At 54.6% G+C, this 23,237-nt stretch overlaps 1 protein-coding gene across 4 annotated transcripts in view; it reads left to right on the top strand.

The window, feature by feature from the left end:
• The first annotated feature begins 6,324 nt into the window (after window positions 1-6,324).
• HDAC4 (histone deacetylase 4) overlaps window positions 6,325-23,237 on the top strand; it is a 301,426-nt gene continuing 284,513 nt past the window's right edge. For 3 of the 4 annotated variants that reach the window (XM_044380446.3, XM_048213944.2, XM_057306129.1), the window contains exon 1: window positions 6,325-6,421. The gene's annotated coding sequence lies outside the window, so the exon portion shown is untranslated. The remainder of the gene's footprint in view (window positions 6,422-23,237) is intronic. The other variant, XM_044380445.3, reaches the window with a different exon arrangement.

Here is a 23,237-nt window from a genome sequence, read left to right as displayed (position 1 = left end):
AAGGGGCCCTTCCCGTCCTGGCTGTTGCTGCAGGGGCCCTGTAGGCGCCCCCTACAGCTCCTTGCTTGGCCCAAGTGCCTTTGGTCTCCTGCCCCAGAATTTCTCTGATGCTCCCAGGGTAAGGTGCTCCCAGGACTCTCTTGGGACTTGTACTCGCTGGACCTGCAAGTGTGGGGACTTCTCACCTGGGCGGTGACCCTCAGTCAACATCCCCTCCCCAGCTCCTCCCCCCAGGTGGACAGCTCTAGGCCGGCTGGGTAATGCAGCGGGCATTGGCCCTCCCTTGCGCCTGTCTCCCGTCTCTAGCTCGCCGCGCCATCAGCCATCACTCTTGCCCCTGGGCTCACACTCCCAGGCCCTGTGTGACTTGACTGTGCGGGACGCAGGCTAAGACACTTTGCAATTAAATTCCTCAGAACACAAGCCGGCTCAAACTTATTTTCTCATCTCTCATTCACTCGATGCGCTGCTTCCCTGAGAGCTTCCCTGGCGGCGTGGCCCCCTTTCTGCACCGCTTTCCACACCTGGCCCTCCTCCCCAGCCTCATGGCCTCCGGACTTCGGCTCCTTCCCATATGCTGATGACCTCAACATTTTACCTCAAAAAACACATGGATGAAAACAAAACAAGCAAGACTGTCATCTTCGGTGGCTTTTGACTGTCTGCTCCAAGGTCAGCTCCGCCCCATCCAGGCTCCGGGCCTAGAAGCTGGGTGACAGGAGCCGGCAGCTCCCTTGCTCCTACCCTGACCCATCTCTGCTGCCTCCATCAGAACTTGGCAGAGCCTCTCCCCGCCTGCCCGACAGCCCTGCAGTCAGTGACCCGCCAACCGACCCCTCAGCTACTCTCGCCCTACAGCTTCCTTACTTCACTTCAGATCCTCTCAGAGGTTTCTCTTTTATACAAAAGTCATCCATGCTTACTGGGGAATTGAGAAAGCTGGGATGAGCAAAAGAGAACAATGATGTCTCATCCCCTGCATACTCAGAAGGAAGCACTGGGAACATTCTGATGGGCGTCTTCCTGTCTTTTCTACGTCTATAAGTGTTTTCCTTTATAAAGACTGTGCCGTGCTGTTACGACGTTCTATGGTCTTCCTTTCTGCTTAAAGCTCTAATGTGGGTTTCTTTCCATGATATTAACTCTCCTATTTTTGGAAACTTGGAGGTAGATAGATATTCATACGTCTGTATGGATATGCATACAAACTGATGTATCTTCCAATCATTGTTGCTGTGAACTTTTTCAGCTAAATCTTTATCAACATCAGTGTTTATTCCATAGAATGAAGTTCTGGAAGTGAAATCAGTAGGTGAAAGAACACGTGGAACGTTAAGGCTTGCTGTCCGTGTCTCCTTAAGTGGCTGTCTCAAAGTTTCCACAAGTTGCCATTCGCTGCTAACATGTAATAGTGTTTACTTCTCCGCATACGCTCTTATCAAATAAACTGTCCTATTTCCTTTATTATTAGGGAACAGAACCTTTAGTTCATGGGGCACTCTCCTTTTGTGTGTGCTGTTCACGTCTCTGCTTCGGCAGCGTTCGCTTCCTGTCTCCTGTCGGCTTGAAAGCCCTCTCACTGTGAAGGAGATTAAGCCTTTATGCAACATGATGCAAATACTCAGCTCTAGTCATTTACCTTTTACATGAGGCACCGGGAAGTTCCGCCCCTGCCCCCCCCCCCCCCCCCGCAAATTGGGGCAGCTACTGCCTCCACTATTTCGTTCCCTTGAGGTAAAATGTCCCCAAGAAAGGCACAACTCTTAAATTCAATGAGTTCCGACACCTGTTTACTCCAGTGTGTTTTCCACCCCCATAGAGACCTGTATCATCTCCTCGGCCTGGGAAGTTGTCTTTGCCGGGTTTTCCCCACCCACACCCTCAGAGAGAACCAGACTTCTAATTTCTAATCCCGCAGATCCTTTAGGCTGGTGCCTGAATTTCATATTAATGGAGACCTACAGTATATAGTCTTTTGTATGGGACTCTCCTGATATTTTTGGTGTTTATTCATCTGTCTCAGCAGTTCATTCTCTTTTATTGTTGGGTAATATTCCCTTGTATGAATATGCCACCTTTGAAACTTACCTTTCTTTGCTGATTATACCTCAAACTTTAACTGCAACATGGTCAAATTTATTAGTATTTCTCTGTACAATTGTTGCTGGTATCCCTCCTATTCTACAATCTATAGAAATGTCCACTAACAGATTTTTCCTGGTACTCTCATGGCTTTTCTTGTTCAATAGTTAAATCTTCATCTGATGAGGTAGGAATCCAACTTTTATACTCTTTTCTTCAGATGATTAGCGGGTGCCCTTACCACATTGCTTTCTCGGTGATTTGAAAAGCCGCCTTTATAGATTTTAAATCCTCACAGGGATGATGTTCCAAATACTTGCCAATTGCTATGACATAGGCATTGACCAGCCTGGAAAGCTGCCCGCCGGGAGGAGGAGCTGGGACAGACAGACCACGTGCTGGCTACGTCTCAGCTCGTGTTTGCTTGGGGCTGCTGCTTTCCTTTCTAGGACTTTCCATTGATCTTGGCCAGTACCACGTTGTTTTCATTATGGAGCCTCGATCTGGGAGCACTTTTGGCCCCATTACTCTTCTTTTTTGACTGTTCTCAAATGTTTATTCTTCCAGGTGAATGATTCCACCATTTGTCAAGTCCCATGAAGTTCCACCGGGGTTTAGTGTTACTTGTAGGTATTTAAAATGTTCTTTTGCTAATGTGATTGGCAATTTTCCATCATGTGTTTCTAATGCATATAAAGTGCTAACCACAATGCCTGCCACATAGCAAAACTCGATAAATAGTAGCATTTATAATTATTGATTAAATGTACATCTGAAAGCTATTGGGTTTCTTTCCTTTTTTTTTTTTTTTTTGGTATATTTATAATTGGCCACTCTATTGAACTTCTAGATTTTTTTCTTTTTTATTTGAGTCTTTGGAGCTGTTTTCATTTTTGATTGAATGATTTGTTTCCTTAACACTGGGATTCATTTTCTTTTTTTTTTTTTTTTAAAGATTTTATTTATTTATTTGACAGAGATAGAGACAGCCAGCGAGAGAGGGAACACAGGCAGGGGAGTGGGAGAGGAAGAAGCAGGCTCATAGCGGAGGAGCCTGATGTGGGGCTCGATCCCATAACGCCGGGATCACGCCCTGAGCCAAAAGCAGACGCTTAACCACTGTGCCACCCAGGCGACCCTGGGATTCATTTTCTTTCTGAAACGAAACCCTCCTGAGTTTGGGACTCTCTATAAAATGCCTTTGTTTGAAGCCCCGAGTGGATGTCGCCTGGTGTTTGGGCTCTGACTCCACCTGCCCCCTGGGCTTCGGTGTTGGAGACCTTCCTTTCTCTGTGCACACCTCTACTGGCCATCTGCAGTCTCCTTCAGCCAGACATTCCCTCAGAGAACAAGAGCAGACACAGCTGCGCAGGCTCCCAAGTTCTTCTCCAGAAAAGGTGAGTGGCGCTCTTGCCTCGCACTTTGGAGGAGCTCGCAGAGCCGCAGGTGAGGCTCACTGGCACGCTCCCTCTGAATGCAGTTCTATCTTTTCATTAATCCTGCCTCGAATTAGACCCCAGAACTCTTCCATGTGACTGTTTCTCCAGGCACGTAGCTCTTGTTCTGTATCTGTAAAATTAATTTTACTAGACTTGTATGCATTTCCCCTGCATTTTCTGATTACTGTATACTTTTAATAATCCGTGAAACAACTCTGTTTCATAACTTTTTATCATCTGAATGTTACTCAGACCCAGATTCTGTCTCACCTGAATGAACACTTGATAAATGTACCTCTTCCGTCATCAGCCAGGTCACTAGTGGTAATTTTCTTCAGCTATGTCTTTTGTTTTAAATTTCTACAATTCACCATTCATTTGCCTCAAAGTTATCTTACGACAGGCATTTCTACTTAGAATGCCCAAGGTTTTGTAATCATTACTTATTTCAATATATTTAAAATATTGTAAAATTGTGCCTTTTCACTTTGAAAATTCAATTTTTACTGACATACTGACTACATTTTTTCCTTTGGGCGTCAGTGATCAAGAACAACATTAAACCAATCTCTGCTCATTTCTAAAAGGAAACAAGCAAACACATCTCTGCCAGCACCCCACAGGCCAGCTTTGTCACAAACACCGCATCAGGCTTCACCTCTGTCCGCCTCCACGATTAGTCTAAGACTGATAATCAAACTGACCCGTTTTCTGATGTAAGTTCTGGAGAGTTGACCCCTCCCCCCCAGTTCCTCAATACTACCAATAAAATAATACCATAAGGCAGTGATTTTCATTACAACGGAAAAGCTACTTTTCTCTCCTGAAAAAGCATTTGGGCCATACAACCTGGAAAGGCTGAGGTTTCAGAGGATGAGTGAAGTACATTGGCCTTTGTTAGGTGACAATGGGGCAGCACAGGCCTGCCCCGGCCTCCTCTCATCCAGCAGGACCTAATCACTGCCAGCGACTTTTCTGTCACCACCAAGGTCTCAAGCTGGGTAACGTTCCTATTACACCGGACCTGCCTGTGTATCTTCACGTGCACTTCTGTATAATGCCAGGGTCCAGGTTCATGTTAGCAGAGCCTGACCAATATGGACACTTTGGCAATTGTGCGAAAAAACAAAAACACCCTGGATTCAGTTAAATGATCTCTCTAGATTCTGCTTTCTAGGAAAGAAGCTGCTTTAGTGATGAGACAACGATTTAACGAAATTTGAGTCTTGCGATCTCAAGTTTTTGGAATCACCAGTTTGAGTTCTGAAACATCCGGACAGGTACAAAGTATCCCGCCAGGTACAAAGCTTTGCGGACGCAAACTAACTGTAGAGCCCTTTTAATGCAAAGACGCGGCTGCCACTCCGCACTTCGACTAGAGGAAGCGCGTTGCAAACCACGCCACCGAGCCTGAACCTTCCCGAACGGTCCGAGGCTGGCGCCGCGACACCAGGACGCAGGTGTGCACGCCCGGCCGGCGGGGGCACCCGCACACTTGTCGCAGGTGCTCCTTCCCGCTGGGCGACACACGCGACTCGAGAGCAGGAGGCGCGCCGAGCCTGCAAGGCTGAGTACACGGCTGCGGAGAGGAACAGGTCGGGGGTGGTGGCCGGGGACCCTGTGCGCCCGCCGACCGACAGCCCGCGGGGCGTCCGGGGCCCGGCGGGACTCGAAGCGGCCACTCGACACAGCCCAAAACACCCCGACCGGGCAACTTTCAGTGCTGAGCACTCAGCGCTGACGGGCCGACCGGGACCACCACACACCCTACGACTCGCAGGTGGCGCAGGCGCGGCGGGCCCGCCTCCCGCCCTCGGGAAAGACCAGCCGGCCCGCACCCCCCGCCCGGGAGGCCGCGTTCCCGCCGCGGGGCAGGGCGGGGCCCGCCGCGCCTGCGCACTCGTCCTCCGCACCGCCCGTGCGTCTCCGGGAGCACGTAGCACCACGTGACCGCCGCCAGTACCCAAGATGGAGGCCGTGGCCAGGCCCGATCGGCCCCCTGCCTCAGCCTGTGGTTGAGTGTGCGGCCGCTAGGCGCCCAGGCACGCGGTCCTGACCACTAGGCCGGCGCACAGCAACTCCTCGGGGCTGCTGAGTGGAGCTCGCCAGGGCGAGGGCCCACGTTTACAATCACAGTCCGCCAGGCTCCCTGCGCTTTCTCAACCGCGAAACGTCCAGCGGCTGGCGCCTGGAGCGTCCTTTGGTAGCTCCGCCTCCTGGGATTGGCATCTCAGGCAGCCAATGGGGTCCAGGACGTGTGCCGGAAGGCGGGCAGAGGTGGAGCATCCATGCAGTTTGTAGGGCGTCTGGCCTGGCGGTTGGTGGCCGCGGGACGAGGGGCGGGAGCACACGGGGCGGTACCCGGGGCCCCAGTGGACCAATGGAAGGACGGCCGGGCGGCCAGGGAGGGAGGCCGGAGGGCGGGGCCGAGCCGTAATTGACGAGCTCTTCGTTAGAAATCGGGCAGGAGGGAGGGGCCCGGGAGGGAGGTGATGCAAGGCCGGCGCAGCCAATGGCTGCAGAGCCGCCGGCTGAGGGGCGGGGCCGGGGCGGCTGACGGGCGTCGGGCGTGGCCTATCAGCGCCCGGCTCCGTGCTGGAGGGGGGAGCGGCATCATGGTTCAACGTGGGTCAATTTTTTGTGAATGAGGAGGGGAGGTTGTGGGGCCGCCGCCGCGGAGCACCGTCCCCGCCGCCGCCCGCGCCCGAGCCCGCGCGCCCGCCCGCCCGCGCCGCCGCCTCAGCAGCCTGGGCCCGGCGCGCCGCGGCCGCGTCCCCGCTGTCGCCGCCGCCCGAGCGCCCGCCCGCCCGCCGCCGGCGGTGGTGGTGGCGGCGCAGGCTGAGGAGATGCGGCTCGGAGCGCCCGCGCGGGGCTAGAGCGCCCGCCCCGCCGCCGCCGCGGTAAGCGCAGCCCCGGCCCGGCCCCGGCCCGCGGGCCATTGTCCGTCCCCCGCCCGCCACCCCCCCCCGCCCGCAGGCCGCCGGCCCCACGCCCCCCCCACACCCCCCCCCCCGCCGCCGGCCCGGCAGGTGGACGCCCGGGTCCGCGCCCCGGCCCGTGCGCCAGGCCGCGCGTGGCGCCCAACCCGTGGGTTTTCCGGAGCGGGAGCCCGAGCCTGTCCTGGACCCTTCCCTGCAGCCCGGAGGCTGAGGCCGGGCCAGTACGGCCGGCTGGCCTCCGGGGGAGAGGGGGGGAGCACGCGCCCGGCGCCCGCCCAGGCCGAGCCCTCGGCAGGTGGGCCGGGGGCGCCCGGAGCCGGGCTGGCGCCGTTTATGTAACTTTGTCCAGGGCTGTGAGTTTGCAGAAAAACGTCCCTCCCCGGGGCTCGCGGCGCGGGTGCCCCGGTCCGTGACGGGAGGGGTGGGGGTGCTGCCCGCGACCCCGGCTGGGTGCCCGCAGGGTTTCCACAGGCCGGGATGTGGCCCCGTCCTGCCCAGATGGTGGGAGCCGCGTTTCCCGGCATTGCAAAAACACACCACGGGATTATAAGCAAATTATCTCGTATTTACATTTAACGTTGAAATATTTGACACTGTTACAGCACGAGACCGCGCGTATCAGTTGGAAAGGCCGGGGGTGGAACCCAGTGTACTCATTTAATGCACATCAAAAATTTGTAATAACTTGCAGCAGCTGATATGAGTGTTTTCTTTATTGCATGTTGTAAATTGACCTGCTGTGACACAATTTTCAAATAAAGCGTTGCAGAAATTAAACTTAAGTTATTTTAAAACTAATGACTTTCTTAACTAAATCTTAATTGCATTACTGTAGAGACCTACCTAATTGCTTGCTGAGTGCAGCGCTGCCTGCCTGCCCTCGGTGAGGGAGGAAGGGGCCTGGGCAGTTCGTTTGCTTCCTCTCTTTTCTCTTCTCAGGCTTTTCTGTTTATTCCCACAAACCACCTAAGCATGGAAGGCCTGGGAGTAAACACGTAAACAGCCCTCACCCAGCGCCAGCCCAGCAAGATTCGGGGAATGCTGGTGGGTTTGCACCTTGGCCTGGTTTCACTTTTTCTTTTGTAATACGATCGTGGTTGCTTGGAGTTTTAATTGCCTGTGATAATTCCTCGCATTACGTTAGGGATCGTCCTATGAAACTGATGTGGTTTCAGAATTGAGCCAGGGAAGGTGGTGGTTGGTGGTGATCGGGGAGAGGAAGGAGAGGCATCGAATCAGGAAAACTCAGCTGCTTGTACACGAATATACACTCCAGCAATTACAAAGCAACAAAAGTTATTGCAGAATTTTGCAGTAACTATGGCAACACAATTACTCTATTATAATTGGAAATGCAAAATGCCACCCTGTTAGAAGTTTCATCAGAATGGAGTTTTGGATATCAAAAATAGGCGAGGTTTAATTTTCTTTTTTCAGGTAGCTCCTGAGAATTCTAAACTCTGTGTTCAATTATCTATTTTTAAGACTGATCAAGCTTTCCCAGATAGTCTACTCCCTTGGATCTGTGGCATCTTTCCCCAGAATTCACATTTGTGTGGGAGGGAAGTATTTTCCTGCCTTAAAACCACACACCCTGACACATTGTAAGACTTCTATAGCTCTCTGTGTTCTGGGCTTTTATTTTAAAGATCAAATACCCCCCTAAAGAGAGCGGTAATCAGTCAGAAGAGGAGCAGGATTTATGCAGCAGGCAGACGGGACACTGCCCGCTTTAGGGTTAGTTCATTCTCCTGCAAGCTGGCAGCGGGAGTGCCTCTGGGGGAGCCCTGGGCTGGGGGGGGTTATGTGGGGGGAGCGGGTGGATAACTCTAGACTCCGCTAGGCCTGGATGGCCTAGGGACCAAGGACAGACGTGGCCAAAGCAGCCCCGAGCCAGAATGTTCTGTGGTCAGCAGCTTCACAGCCCTGCAAAATCAAACTGTCCAAATGCCATGTTCTCAGAGGCCTTGGGGGCTGTTGCTGTACCAAGGTCGGCAGAGTGGCATGGCACCCTGGCCATGTGCAGCTGGAGTGGCCGATCGTGACTTTCAGCGGTCAGAAACTTGCTTTATAAGGATGTCTCTCTTGGTGTTTACCAGGGGGACTCTAGTTCTGGAAGTTTCCACACGTTGTGGGGTTGCTGCAGTTTAATTTTGTTATAACTCTTTCCTTTTAACTATTGCATATTTATGCCCAGTAATCGACTTCCATTTCCCAGCTTCATTGTGAGGTTTCAATGCAGCATGAATGGCTTTGAATTTCTCATCCTTTGATGTTGGGGGTGGCACCAGAGGAAAGGCGACTTTGTGCTGTCTTAATTGCCAGAGCAGAAGAAACATTTCATCACTCCTGTAGAATCTGGCCATACCGTTCTCTATTGAAAACGGCTGGGCTTTCATCGCTCAGAAGCTGCCCTGAGTAATAGATTAATACCTGATGTAGGGAGCGGGGGAGACACAGAGAACCAGAGACAACTGCTGTGCCTGGAGGCCGCGGGCGACAGGCTGTGGCCAGGCTTGCGTTCCTGGACTAGAATCGATGACTGCAGCTGGGGATAGGGGCCGGCCCAGCCTCCGTGTGTGTGTGTGTGTGTGTGTGTGTGTGTGTGTGTGTGTGTGTGTAAGCTTCGGATTTTGCCCTCGCTCTGCAGCCTGTGAAGCTGGGCCAGAGCCCCTGCTCTTCTCGCCAGAGTGCGAGTCCTTGCCCCTTCGGGAGCAGCCCTCCCATTGGTCCTGGGGCAGGTAGGCATCAAGTTGGGAGGGAGTTTTGGTTTCCATCTCAGACAGTCGGCGTATGCTGGGGTGTGCAGTGGGCTTAGGGCCATTGGTCTTGACCTCAGAGAAGGGTGTAGCATCTTTTGGTTTAAGTCAGGTGAAGGGTTCCATGTCAAAAGTGATGCTGCAGTTAGCAGACCTTCACAACATATATTCACAAAGTGTTCCTTTTGGGAAAAAATGTCCTCAAGTAAGATCTGTGAGTTCTCTTCCGAAGATTGGTTTTCTCTTCTGGGGGTCTGTTTAGGGGTACGGGGTGGGCTGTGGTGTCTGTGGTTGCTTGCATGCCTTTTCGGCATGCCTCCTACTTTGTGTACTGGAAGGAAGGTCCAGGGCCCTACACGGGTCGCCTCTACTGTGATCCTCCATGTAACATCGGGACAGATCACCGTCTGCATCAGTCAGCGTGGACACCGGAATGTCTTTCCTAGTGAACAGATTATACCGCTAGTGATGGTAACAGACCATACCGCTAGTGATGGTAACAGACCAGTAGCTAACGTTTAATGAGCACCTGCTCGGGGCCACATGTTGTTGTAAGTACTTGCCCTGTATTTCCCATTTATCTCTCCCACAGCCTTTCGAAGTGGCTGCCACTGTGCTCATTTTGCCCAGGAGGAACCTGAGAGAGAAGTGGGAATGGAGCATCTGGTACTCCTGGCTGTATCAAGTCCCAGATGCTGATTCCCTCTCTTCCGTGCCTCTGGAAGCTGAAGTTCGGTGTTGTTGAGGGATTTGGGAGAGCATAGCCTCTTCGAGAAGATGACCGTTTGGAATATCTTTTGGGTTTAGTAGGGTCTGGGAAGTAATTCAGGTTTTTGCATGCTGTCTGCTGTCACGTGTGTGGCATTGTAGGACTGGAAGGGATCTTAACAATCGTGTCGGCTGGTGGTCGTTGCATCCTGTGTTTGGATATTTGAGCTTGCCTGGGGGTCGGTGAGGATGGTGGAGGGCACCTTGGGCTCCATGTCTATTTCAAGCAATGCACTTTGGCCTTACCTGTTTTGTCTGCAGGATATTCTTGGAAGACTTTATTGGAAGAAAGCATTCTAAGGACCAAAAACTTTGAAAACTACCAATTTAATGTATTCTTACTGTAACACCAAGCCAGAAACCTTAAAGATAAAATACTGACAGATTTAACAGCATAAGAATTAAAATTCTTTTTGGCAAAAGATTCCATAAGTGAGGTTAAGAGACAATGAGAGAAAAAATATATAACAAGATGTGCCTGTACGAGCTTAATAGCCAATATGTTAAGAGCTTTTGCAAACCAATAAAAAGGATGAGTATCCCTACTGTAAGATGAGCAAAGCCTATAAATAATACAAATCACAGTAGCTGGTGTAAAAAACTCAGCTTTATTAATAGAGAATTTCAGGTGAACAATTCCATTTATGCCCATCATATCAGCAAAGGTTGTTTGATAGCACCTGTTGGTTGGGATAATAATTCCTATCCTCTGTGGTTTCTGTGAAATCTAAATAAATTCTTATGTGGAAAGTGCTTAGAATTGGGCCTGGCACATAGCACAATGTTAAGTGTTGGCTGTTACTATTATTTGCTCTCTGGAGAGCAAATCATTAATTACGTCTTCTCCAGGAAACTTTTATGTGTCAAAAATTTGAATGGTCATTTTTCTGATCCCAGCAATTCTGCTTGTTGGGACTGTTTATTCTTAGGAGAGAATATGATAGGCGCTTAGATATCCAGATGTGTACAGGAGGTTATCACCACGTTATTTATAAAGGTGATACTTACTAAATACATTCTGGTGTTTTCATCCTGTGGAATATGGATGCACGGGCTCGCAGATCGGAAGTGTGCAGTGTGTTGAGGAAGTAGGTCCTGAGCAGTAGTGCCCAGGGGTCCCTTATGCATTTCTAACTACTTGGGTCTCTAAAGTGATAATGATGGGGTGTCAGGGAGTGGGATGTAAGGGACTCTCCTGACTTTCCCTAGATGTTGGTAGTGTGTACATTTTTGCTCTGAGCGTATATTACTTTTTAATAGTAATACTTTTTTTTTTTTTTTAAAGCCTGGTGTTACCACTGGGGGAAAAACACTCTTCAGTTTCATTATTTATAAAGGAGAAAAACCAAGTCCTTGGGAAGTTGATAAATATGCTTAGCATTAGAAGAATTTAGGGGATTTGTTTCCCTGACTCGCCTGTGAGCTCTCCTTGTGGGGAGCTGGCCTCCTGGGTCCAGGCAGTCCCAGTACAGCCCATGCTGCTAGTGGTAGCCTAAGTGGTCCCCACCAGAAGTAGATCTGTCCCCTCCATTCCCTTGCTCGAAACCCTCTCATGGCTTCCCATTGTTCTTGGACCCTGGGAGGCCTGCCCGATCCTGGCCTCTGTTTTAGCAGGCTCCTGTCCTGTTCGCTGAGCCTCGGTCCCCTGCTTGCTTTGCTTTGCAAGCCCCTTTCAACCCAGGACCTTGTACACACTGTTCCCGTTCATCCCCACTAGCTTTCTCCATCTCCTCCTTCCTTGACCCTCCTCCGTGCTAATCCTTTAGTCCCCTGTTACACATAAGCCCAGCATCCTTTTTACTCCTTCCTCACAGGATCCAGGCATGGAATATCGGTAGCTCTTTGGGCCGTGTCTCACTCGCCGGGGGCTCCGTGGGGTGCAGGCCGTCTGGGAGTGACTGGTGGAGTGGCTGAGGAAGGGGCGCGGCGCCGGCCTGGCTGGAGAGCCTGGACGGGACCCGCTCCTCGGGCCTCACGGCACCTGTTTCTGCCGGCGTGATGGAATTGCCCGTTTCCTCCCCGCCTCAACCTGGAAACTGCTTGGTCCTGATTTTGGACGTTACGTGCTTTTAAGTAGACTCCGTAAACACAAGTGCGGCAGGTTCTGGTGGTGCGGAGCGGCGCCGAGCTTGCCTCCGCCGGGTTACCTGCGCGCCGGTGCTCGGAGGGCTAGCCGCTGCTTTTACTGATGGCATTCGCCCTGTTGGCTTCAGATCGGAATTAATGACATTTTGCAGTCATTTCTTATTTAACCTCGTAATTTTAATATGCTACCTTAATATGGGTGTGTCTATAAACATTTGTAGTCTGTTCTGCTCAAAAAGGGGGCTCTTAGGCTGTGCTGATTTACTGTTGCTTATGAAGTATTCCGTCTGTGGGACTCAAGTGCTTTTGTTGGGTTGAAGTTTGAGCCTGAAACAATAAATCAGTTCTTACGGCCTGAAAGCCCAAGCCGGCCTTCCAAGTGGGGGTGTCGCTCAAACAGTGATGGAGCTGAGCGTTCCCCTGGGAGCAGCGGCGTCTGCTCTATGCGGTGCTGTTGGCTTTTTTAGACAGGGAAAGACAAGGTTTGTGGCCCCCCACTGGGCCCTCTTTGGTGGGGGAGTGGCGGTGATGGTTGTGCTTGGGATGAGTCTCCTAAAGGTTTCTAATGGGTCAGTTATTATTTTGCAAATCCTCAGCCTGCCCCCGACCCAAGTACAAGCCTGGAGTCAGAGGGGTGGTGGTGAACAGGGAACACTCCCTGCTTTGGGAGGACTCCATAGCAGATCCCTGCCCCCCAGTCTTGACCAGGAAGCCCTGGCCTCTGCCGCATGAACCAAGATGTTGGTGGGGACAGAAGGAAGAGAGCGTGAGCAGACACAGGTGCACCAGGTCGTGGGGAGCAGGGGGCTGGGGGACAGCGGCCGTGGAGCCCGCCCAGGATGAGTGGGGTGTTTTTTAGCCAGAGCCAGAGTTGTGGGGTCACAGCAACGAGCTATGAGGTCCCTAAGACTGGAGTGCATGAGGAAGGGCGAGCTGGACTAACCAGGGGGTGGCTGGCGGCACTTGTCTCCATGAAGGACTTCCTCACTTGCTCATGCGTGCAGTCTGCTTGTGTTTATTCAAGGTTTCTGTCTTCTTTCTGGTTTCTCCGAGGTGCCAGGCGCCTGGCTTCTCTTGGTCTAACCTGATGGAGGTGACATGGTGGGGGATGTGGGCGTGCGTGCTTCCTTTGTGAGGCCCCCAGGGGCCCCGCTGTGGAGTGTGCTTGGCCTGGGGCACTGGCGCAGACGGCTCTGGGTGAGAAGTGAGGGCACCCACACTAGGGGAGCATGGGAGGCCCTTCCCTCATTCAGCCAGTGTTACTGAGAGCCCTCTTCTGGGTCTGGGACTCCTTAGAGTAACTGTGAGCCCAAGCTCTGCCGGAATCAGCATCGAGAACATTCTGGAAGGGACCTGAGCCTGCCTCTACTCCAGCTGTTGGTTTTATGTGTGGGGAGTCAAAGGTTAAGTCTGAGCTCCACTTGGCACCTGCAAGGGACACAGGTACTGTGTCCGTAGAGTATCCTGGCAGAAAGCAGGACCCCAGCAGGTGGGCAGATCATGGCGGTGTGCTCAGGCCCTTCCACCTTGATGTCTGAGGCTTTCCCTCTTACACCTACTGTGCCAGCCCCGCGGCGCTGAGGGGTTAGAGCGTTCTGGTGAGCCCGACCCCCACTTCACCTTTGGGGCCGCGGACACCTAGAGCAGGTGAAGTCACCACCAGGGTCTGCGACCCAGCGGGGCAAGGCTGTGCGGTGAGCTTAGTGACTGTCGTGAGGAAGCACTCACAAGGGGCAGTGGCCCTCAGCCCTCTGGGTCCTTAGAACGAGCCACCAGTGGTTGTTGGGGAAGCACTGCAGTGGGTTCATACCCTGTCTGCTCGAAAATTATGTATGATTTTGCACTGAGAAGGTTGTAAAGGGTGGCTGCAGTCCCCATTCCTTGGGAAGCCTTTCTTTGCCAGCATAGGGGCTGTGTTGTCATTTCCTCCTCAGGCGTCCATGCTGGAGGGATACACAGAAGGACATGTCACTGGGCACCTCACGTCTTACCTCCGTCTCCTTGTGAGTGCTTTCTCCGAAGCGCGTTGTTTTCCTTTCACCTTTGCCGTCCTGTTGGTTTTGCAGCAGCCCTCATGCGTCCCCTCTTTCTGGGTGGGCAGCAGTCCACCTGCAGCATCCCGCCTGTCATGGGTTCTTGTGGGCCTCGAGGAAGCCTGGGCCAGCCGGGCCTCCCTCCTCCGTCCCCAGTGGCCGTGAGCCTCGCTGGGATTGGGTCCCCAGCAGAGGAGCGTCCACTGACCTTTCGGGGCTCATGGGGAGAGTTCACCTTTTGGGACATGGGGTCAACAAACAACAGTGTAATGTGTACCCCCAGCTCTGCCCCCAGTAGGAATGCCTTTCTGTGTTAGATTGCATAATGTTCGTCCAAACGTGTTGCATTGTGAGGAACCTGTGATTTTCAGAATTCCTTTTTTGAGGGGAAAGGGGCATAGGGAGAGAGAGAATCTCAAGCAGGCTCCACGCCCAGCATGGACCCGACACGGGGCTCCATCTCACAATCCTGAGATCATGACCTGAGCCAAAATCAAGTTGACTCCTAACCAACTGAGCCACCCACTTGCCCTCAGAATTCTTTTAATGAAATAGCAGATGGGGCTGAGCAGTAGGCTGGCAGTAGGGCGGTGCTCTGGGGTCGGCTCCTTGGATGGATTTGCTGTGGATGTGGGCAGGGGTCCGACTTGTAGAGGTGCTAGTTTTGTCTCCCGGGTGCTGATTGACCTGGAGTGTACAGGAGGGGTTCTCACAGTTGGGAGACGTTTTGCTTTCCGTGGCTTTGGGGCGCTGAGGACAGACGTGGGTGTTGAGTCAGACCTGGGTTGAGATCCCAGCTTCACTCTTGTGACCTTGTCGCCTGGCTGGCGCTGTCTTGTGTCTGCGCATCTGACGTCCTGTCTGTAGGAGAGGAGGCCAGAAGGGCTGTTGTGGGGCCCGGGAGCCTGTCCCCAAGGCTCTGCCCTTCTCCTCCGCCTCTCCTCGGGCAGGTCTCAGGTAGGCATTTGTGTGCAAGGGGAGTGTTGGTGACTTTGGTGTCCCTTATGTAACTTCAGGGCTCCCTGAGGTCCCTGTGCCAGTGCAGGGCGTCTCTGCCTATGTCTTCTGAGGTCACGGCAGGGTGAACACCTCCCCGGAGGACTTCAGTCGTGTTTGGGAGCCAGTGTCTGCCTTTGTCTTTTTGGGGGCTGTTTCTTAGCCTGCAGAGATCCTGTCTTGACCGCTCAGCAGCACCCTGCCAACTGCACTCCAAACAACGGCAGCTCCCAGGGCGCTGCTGTGCGCGGCAGGTACCAGAGGTCAGTCCGCGACCGCACGCGGGGCTTGGGCCTGGCAGTGGGTGTCCTGCTGTGCCCGGCCCTTGACCGTGGTGCGGTTTGTCCTCAGGCCTGCGGTGCCGAGGTCTGCAGCCCCGAGGGTGATCCATGAACATAGATGGTGGACACTTCATGCGGGGATTTTGCTGCCTGCGATACTCGCTGGCGATCTGCAGAAGGGAGCTGTCCCACGCAGATCCATGTTACGCATGTTGCAAGTCCGGTGGCAGGTTTGCCCCGTTTCTGCTTCTCTTTGCCGTCCTTGCTCAGGCGCCAGCAGGGAGCCTTACGGACTGAGCCTTGCTCACCTGCTGCTGCCGTGCTGCTGTGCTGTCAGAAGGCCGCTCCACGTGCTAGTGGCTCGCGGGAGCCTGCGTGGCCTGGGTGCACGGGGTTAGGGTGGAGGGGGCTGCAGCTGTGGGGTGAAGGGGCAGTGCTCCCCAGGAAGGTCGGGGAAGAGCTTAGCGACTGGAGGCGGGGAGCTTCTGGCGCCCTGTGGGCACAGCCTTCCATGGGTGGCTCTGTGGGTGTGAATGCAGGGAACAGCTGTGACCTTGTGGTAGGACCAGGTAGCCTGTGGGGAATGGAGGAGCAGGGAAACAGGAGACCAGATTCTGTCCTCCTTGGGATTGTGGGAGAGTCTCTTTAAGCGAGTCTTGCGAGCAGCTTTAAGCCTTGAGCAGGAAGGTATTTCCAGTAGCTGTCCGTCAGATGGGATCTCTCCGTGGCGGATTCACAGAGCACCTTGCGCTGTAGGGAATTGATTGACTTGCTCTCCCAGAAAGTCAGGTGAAGGAAGAGTTCAGGCAGGGCTTGATCCAGCTCCTCCACAACGTCATCAAGACGGCCTTGTTTTCCTTCCCCTGTTTGGGAGAGTCGGCTTCCTGCCTGAGAGAGTGCTGCCAGCTGCCCTCAGGGCTGCATGTACCCTGGTTTATGCCACTGGGAAGGAGAGCATATTTGTCCCAGCCAAAGTCTTGGATTTATTCTGCTTGGTGTGGCTGAGGTCGGTTGTCCACCTCTGAACTGCCCCTTGCCAGGGGTATGGAATGTGCAGAGTGGCTCAGCCTCTTCCAGAAGCTGGTGGAGGAGTCTGCTTCCCTTGTGTGGAAATCGCTGTGGTTGGCAGGAGGGAGAGAGGGGATGGGTGCCAAGGAGGGACCCAGTGGATGGCATCCTCTATGGAGTCGCCTGTCTCCTGCGTCCCTAGCAGCAGGTCCAGAACAGGGTTCCATGGGGGTTGCTGTGCGTGGTACCATACTGAACACAGATTTCGCCTCAGGGGATCCTGTGGCAGCCTTCTATGAAGGTCACAGGGGGAAAACGCTCAGCAGGGTCTAGAAATGAGGCACTGACCAGGACTTACTTCTGTGGCAACAGATGCTGGGGCACGCTGAACTTCCTGTGCGCCCTTCTTCCTGGGTGTACCCTGGGCCCTGGAAGTCAGTGGCGTGTGGCTGGAGCTGGCCAGCTGGCAAGGTGGATAGGGGTGATCTAGAAGCTTCATCAGGGAGATTCCTCCATTCTCTCCCTCCACCAGCTGGCCTGGGTGCTGACATCCCTGGGAGGGGCCCTTGGACTGGGGACAGTGGAACCATGAGATGGCACAGGCTGGGTCTCCAGATGCCTGTGGATGCTTCCTCCTGACTGATCCCCTGCCCTCAGGGCAGTGCTCCCAGACAACCCAGAAGAACCAAGGCCGTTATCTGAGGATGCCCTGGAAAGGGTTGAACCCATGCTAGCTCTCCTGCCTGGCACAGAGGTGGACACATGCTGAGGGTATCCTGAGAAGGCGGGTGGGTCGTGCCGGCTGACGCGCACTTGGGCTGGCAGTTCTGGAAGCCCTGCTGGTCACATCAGCCTCTCTGCAGGCAAGGAGAGCATTGCAGAGAATGAGCTTTGAGATCAGGTAGATGGGTTACAAAACCCTCCACTGTGTAAATGGTCAGATACCCAGCTTCCCTGTGCCTCAGTCTTCCCAACTGCAAAGTGGGCATGAGAGTCTCTGCTGGGGAGGATTGTTGTCATGATCATGGGAGATACAGGGGTCAGTGGCCTAGCTCCTATGCTTGCCACGTAGAAATGCTGTTGACTTTCTCTAGGTTCATGGGCGCACGGGTTGGAAGGACCCCTGCCCAGCTTGGCCTGTGGTATCTCTCTAGTGCCGGGCACTGCGGTATTGCTAAACGCTCTCTGCCTTACTTGAGGAGGCTGAGCCCCGAGGCAGGGTGGTGGCGTGGGGGGCAGCTCGGGTTTGAGCCAGGCAGCCGGCTGAGCCCATGCCTCGTTCCTTAGGCCCTCCTTGGAACGCACGGTACGGCTGTCTGCCCCTAGGGAGGAAGTGCAGGGCTCATTGTGCGGGCACTTCCAGGTCAGGAAAGCAGAGCGGTAAGGGGCTCAGCATTTTCGAAGGGGGTCCAGGTGCATGTCCTGGTGCAGCTGTGTACAGGCTGCATCATGGCTTCTCCCCAGTGCGTCCAGGCCTGTTTTCTTTGTGCATGATCAGACCAAGGTGCCCCTGACCTGGCCAAGCTGTGGGGACTAGTGTGATGCCCCCGCCGGCTGGGGGCCTAGGCCTGGTCATCTGCCCAGGTGTGGAAGGGTCCCAGCCGGAGGCGGAGAACTTCGGCCCTGCACACCCCTCCCACAAGGATGTTTTACTGAGGCGGGGTGGGGGGAGGCTGTGCTGGGTTCTGTGTTGGCGTTGGTGGTGACTGGCCCTGTGGTCCTTGCCGGGCAGGTGCACAGCTGGACCGTGTATGGTGGGACTGCGGCTGTGGCGGCCTCTCGTCTGGGTGGGTGGAAGATGTTCCTGCCCCTCATGAGCCCCTGCTTGTGGCCACACTGGTCCTGTGGGCAGCCACTCCAGTGGGTGACCTCATGGAGGCCACTTGTTACCAGTGCCCCGTCTGCTCTCTCTTTAGTTCACAGTTCAGTTCTGGGATGGACAGTCCTGATGACTGACAGGCGTGGACACACACACACGTGTACATGTGTACATGCACACACCCACACAGTGCACGCAACACACATGTACATGCATGCCCACACAGACTGCATATGTGCACGTGTGTGCATTACACACATGCACATGTGCACACACATGTACACGCATATGCGAGTGCACAGACACGCACGTACATGTGTACACACATGTATGCACGTACACAGACACATGTACGTGAGTGCATGTGTATGCACACACGCACACGTGCACATACATGCAGACGTGTACGCACACAGACACGTACATGAGTGCTCATGCACACAGACACGCGTACATGCGTGCATGTAGGCATGAACACACATGGGAGAACATGTAAAATATGAGAGTCCAGCTTCTCTCTTGTGCTTCCTGAGGACTGACTTCAGCCGCTCGCCTTGGGCCACCTACCACTTAATGAGGAGTGGCAGAGTTTCTGGAATGAGGAGCTCTGGTGACCGTTGGGTGATGAAATTCTCCCTCCACAGCGTGCAATTCTCACCCACTTCCCCAGCTGTAAGCACCGCTGCCGCTCCCCGTCCTCCCAGCCCAGCCCGCTCACGTCCAGCCCGCGTGCTGGCCACTGCAGTTCTGCACGGGCCGTCAACGGGGCCCAGGGTCCAGTGGGGCCAGGACGGCTGAGGCCAGGCTTGCTGTGGGCCCCCGGGACCGGCTTCTCACTCGCCTGGACTTGATGGGTGCTTCTTAAGGAGGCGCCGCAGGCACCCCGGAGCTGGCGTGCTCATGGCATTCCCTCGAGGCGCCGGCTCTCTTGCTTTTCTGGCGTGGAGCTGTTCCATTTCGGGCACGGTGTGGTCAGAGTAACCCGTGAAGCTCCCATGGAGGGCTCCTGCCTGTTGCCCCGCTGGTCACCCTGGCTTCTGAGACCTCCAGCTGCCCCAGGCACCCATGCCCATGGGATCTGACCTGCTCCCTGGGGCCACCCTCCTTTGTCCACGTCGGCCCGCCAGCCAACGAGACCTAAAGGGGTGGCATTGGGCCCAGGTCCTGTATTCCTCTCAGAGCTCTGACTCTTGCCTGGCTCTGGCGGTGGCCCTCTCACCTATGGTCCCCAGTCCTCTCAGCCATGCCCCTGGCTCCCTGTTCTCATGGCATTTGGCTGTCTGTGCCCGTGGCCTTGACCCTCACCCTGAAGCGTGCTCCCTGGGACCCCACCTCCAGTCTTCCGTCTTTGAAGCCACATCAGCCTTCCTCGTCTCCTAGTCATGGCGCCCCTGCCCCGATATCTGTGGCTTCCCGTTGTCTAGAATAAAAATTGGGTCCTTTGCCTCGCCTGTGGGGACTCTAGGGCTGCATCCGTCTTCCCTTCCCCAGATTCTGCCCTCCGTGCCCTTTTCCCTGGCTGCATGGACCTGCCTCCACCCCGTTTCCTGGGCTTTCCTGCCCTGGGCCCTTATGAGTGCCTGCATCAGGGGCTTGCTTGGGCTTCCAGAACAGTGATAGGAGACCGCCTGTTTTGGATGGCCAGGTGGCTCCCGTTCGATTCGCTAGTGGCAGAAGTTGTAGTCATAACGTCCTTGCAGACCCTGAGCCTGACCATCGTTTCTCCTGGACCCTGTCCTCTTCCTGCCTTGTAATGAGGAACAGATGAGGAGGCCACAGTTAGGGGCTCTGAGTCCTTCTGTTGTCACACCGTCCATCCTTTGGAAGTCCCTAGGGCCGGAAACAGATGGAATCAGGCCAGGCACGTGCGTGTTACTGCTGCCGAGCCTTGGCCCCGCTGCTGAGCTGTGCTGCCGCGGAGTTGCAGGGCTCCTTCCCACAGGCTTAAGGTTGAGACGTGAGGAAGCAGTTGGTGCGTGTGGCTACCCGTTCTCAAAGCCCATCTCTGCCTCCCAGCGAGGGGCTGGGCAGCGGTGCCGAGCTCTCGGCTGGAGCCCGTGTCCGTCAGCTCTTGCTCTCCTGCCCGGTGCTTCGAGCAGCCCCCAGCTGCTTACCCCTTGTGCTGAGTGAAGGTCATTTTCTCTGCTCGCCATGGTGTGAACGAGGTTGGGAGGCCCCAAGCTCAGAGAAGCAGAGGCTCAGGGTTTCTCCCGAAGGCCTGGAGTACCGGGTGCCAGGGTGCGGGTGCTGCTGAGAGAGTCAGGAAGAGGCTCTTCCCACAGGTGGCCGCTTCCCTGCCTGACGTGCGCTGAGCGCCCACATTCCCGTCTCTTGCACCCGGGCTCACCTGCTCAGTCAGGGTCTGTGCTCGGGGTGGACCAGGAGGAGCTGGGAGTGTCTCCAGGCCTTCTTGCTCCTTGACCCGCAGGCTAATGTACTCGGGAGTTTCGTGTAAGCTTCAGAATGTTACACTGTTGTGCAGCCAGGCCCTGCTGTTTTCCTGACTTTGCACAGCAGTGGAGGGACTCTTTTTCTCTGGGGCGTTCTTGGCTCCGAGCTCTGAAGGGTGAAAGTGTGCCATACTCTGTCCTGCAGAGGGAGTGCTCAGATTTTCACGTGCTTCATCTTCCTGAGGCCTTTCTCAGCCAGGGGTCCCGTTCCCAGCTTCCTTCTTCCCCTGTGGCGCTTCTGTCCTTGTTGGCCTGTGTTGTTCCCCGGGAGAAGGCTGTTGTCTCTACTCTGCTGGCGTGTGCGGCCAGAGCCTCACTTTGTCTGCAGTCCTGTTCCCCGAGCCTGGCCGTTTTCCTCAGTTTCCCAGCTGACCCATCCCACACGCTGACTGGTTTTGCGGGAGGGCCAAAGCTGGCTCGGGGCACCGGGGGGCATGGCGGTGGGTATTGGAACCCTGGGTCCCCGTCCTTGCGCTGCTGCTCTACTTGGGATGGGAAGGGATACTTTCATAGTTATCAGGCAAAGTGTGAGCGTGTTGGATTTGGAAAACGAACTTTTCTTTGTTGCTTCACTGGGGACTGTGTCCTTGGTGTGGGTATATCTGGGTTCTCAGAGGAGCCAGGTGTGGAGGTAGTTGTCTGGCCCATGGCCTCTCTTCCTGTCCCGGCCCTGGCCCCGTCCCAGGCCTGGTCTCTAAGCCCGGCTCATTCTCCCAGCAGCAAGTGGTGTTCTCCTCCTTTCGGATCCCAGACTCACAGACCCCTGAGTTGAAGTGTGAAGAACAGGGACACTTAGTGACCGTGCCCTTCACTGGAAGGCGAGGAGGCTTGGAGCAGCGTGGGGCCTCCCGGCCGGCGAGGACAGTCAGGGCACTGCAGTGAGGTGGGCAGAGGGCCGCCGGAGCTGCTGAGGGCCTGGCCACTGGCAGTGGGTGTGTCTTCCTGGGTACTGGAAGGCTGGTGTGAAGGGAGGGAAGCCAGGAGCTAGATGGTTCCGTACAGTGCCGCAGTAGGAGAAGAGGTGAGCATAGAAAGGGAGGGAAGCCAGGAGCTAGATGGTTCCGTACAGTGCCGCGGCAGGAGAACAGGTGAGCATGGAACGGGAGGGAAGCCAGGAGCTAGATGGTTCCGTACAGTGCCACGGTAGGAGAACTGGTGAGCATGGAACGGTAGGGAAGCCAGGAGCTAGATGGTTCCGTACAGTGCCGCGGCAGGAGAACAGGTGAGCATGGAACGGGAGGGAAGCCAGGAGCTAGATGGTTCCGTACAGTGCCGCGGCAGGAGAACAGGTGAGCATGGAACGGGAGGGAAGCCAGGAGCTAGATGGTTCCGTACAGTGCCGCGGCAGGAGAACAGGTGAGCATGGAATGGGAGGGAAGCCAGGAGCTAGATGGTTCCGTACAGTGCCGCGGTAGGAGAACAGGTGAGCATAGAGCATGGTTGTGTGATGCGGCAGAGTGGACATTTCACCGAGTTTTCAGATAAAATGTAAGCTGTCACAGAAAGCTCCCACCTGGGAGCCCCGACCTGCCCATGGGAACACCAGTTCTCCCCATTGTGGGGGGCTTGGGGAGGAGTCTGGGAGACCCCCTGCCCGTGGCCCTCTGGTGAAAGCTCCTCTCGGACCCTTAGAAATGAGAGCCCTGTGGCCAGTCCCCGGCTGGCCCTGCAGTTACACGTCAGAAAGGTACAGAAGGGAAAGTATTTCTCTTGTGTGGCCTGAGAGTGTGTTTTATTAAAGCATTTGCCATATCATCAATGTTAAGGGAGCTATATTGGGAGAGTGGATCAGCGATACACATAAGCAGTTACTATAATTGGGGAAAGTACTAATGATTTAATGTGCATATGTGGCAGAAGCATGTTTGATGAGTGCCTTGATAAGAAGAGACAGGCTGGGTATCACAAAGGCAGGCAAATAAAAAAATCCATTAATTCTTCTATTCATTTAAAAAAATGGTATTTCCGGCTTTTACAGTGACAGTTTAATAATTAGGGTGCCTAATTTTAATCTGTTAACGTGGGTGCGTGCCCTGCCTAGCTTGGGAAACCAGCTCCTGTTGGTGTGATTCTGAGCCGTGGTTGATTGCCACAAGGAGCGCGGAGATCCGGGGGACCTCAGGTGAATTCAGAGTCTGTTGCCCCGCGGGGCCGTGTGAGCTTTGCGTCACTCAGGTCTGCCCGGGGGGCCTGCACTGCCTGGGGAGCTGCAAGCCTAGCCGAGGGAGCCGAGGGAGCGTGTGTGTCCCAGGGAACCAGAGTGGTGGCTTCATGACGCCCTTGCAGGCAGAGGCTATTCCAGGGCTTCTCACGCAGGGCGACTGTCATGTCACCAGTGAGGCTCTCGTCATCGAGGGTGCTTGCGGAATTTGAGTAAGTAGCCCACATCTGGACCAAGATGGGCTTGTTCCCGCCGCGCCGTCCTCAAACTCAGTAATTTTGAAACCACCAGGGACAAGTTACAAACGTCATTTACCAGGTCGGGGTGAAGAAATGGAATCAGCTTTCATTTACGTTTTCTGCATGTGAATAAAACGTACCTTCTTCTCTCTTTCTCTTTCTTTTCTTTTCCCTTTCA

This window comes from Ursus arctos, unplaced genomic scaffold (genome assembly GCF_023065955.2).
Source record: "Ursus arctos isolate Adak ecotype North America unplaced genomic scaffold, UrsArc2.0 scaffold_1, whole genome shotgun sequence".
Taxonomy (NCBI): Eukaryota; Metazoa; Chordata; class Mammalia; order Carnivora; family Ursidae; genus Ursus; species Ursus arctos.
The sequence above is the reverse complement of the archived record's forward strand: the minus strand, read 5'-3'. Positions and strand labels throughout refer to the sequence as shown.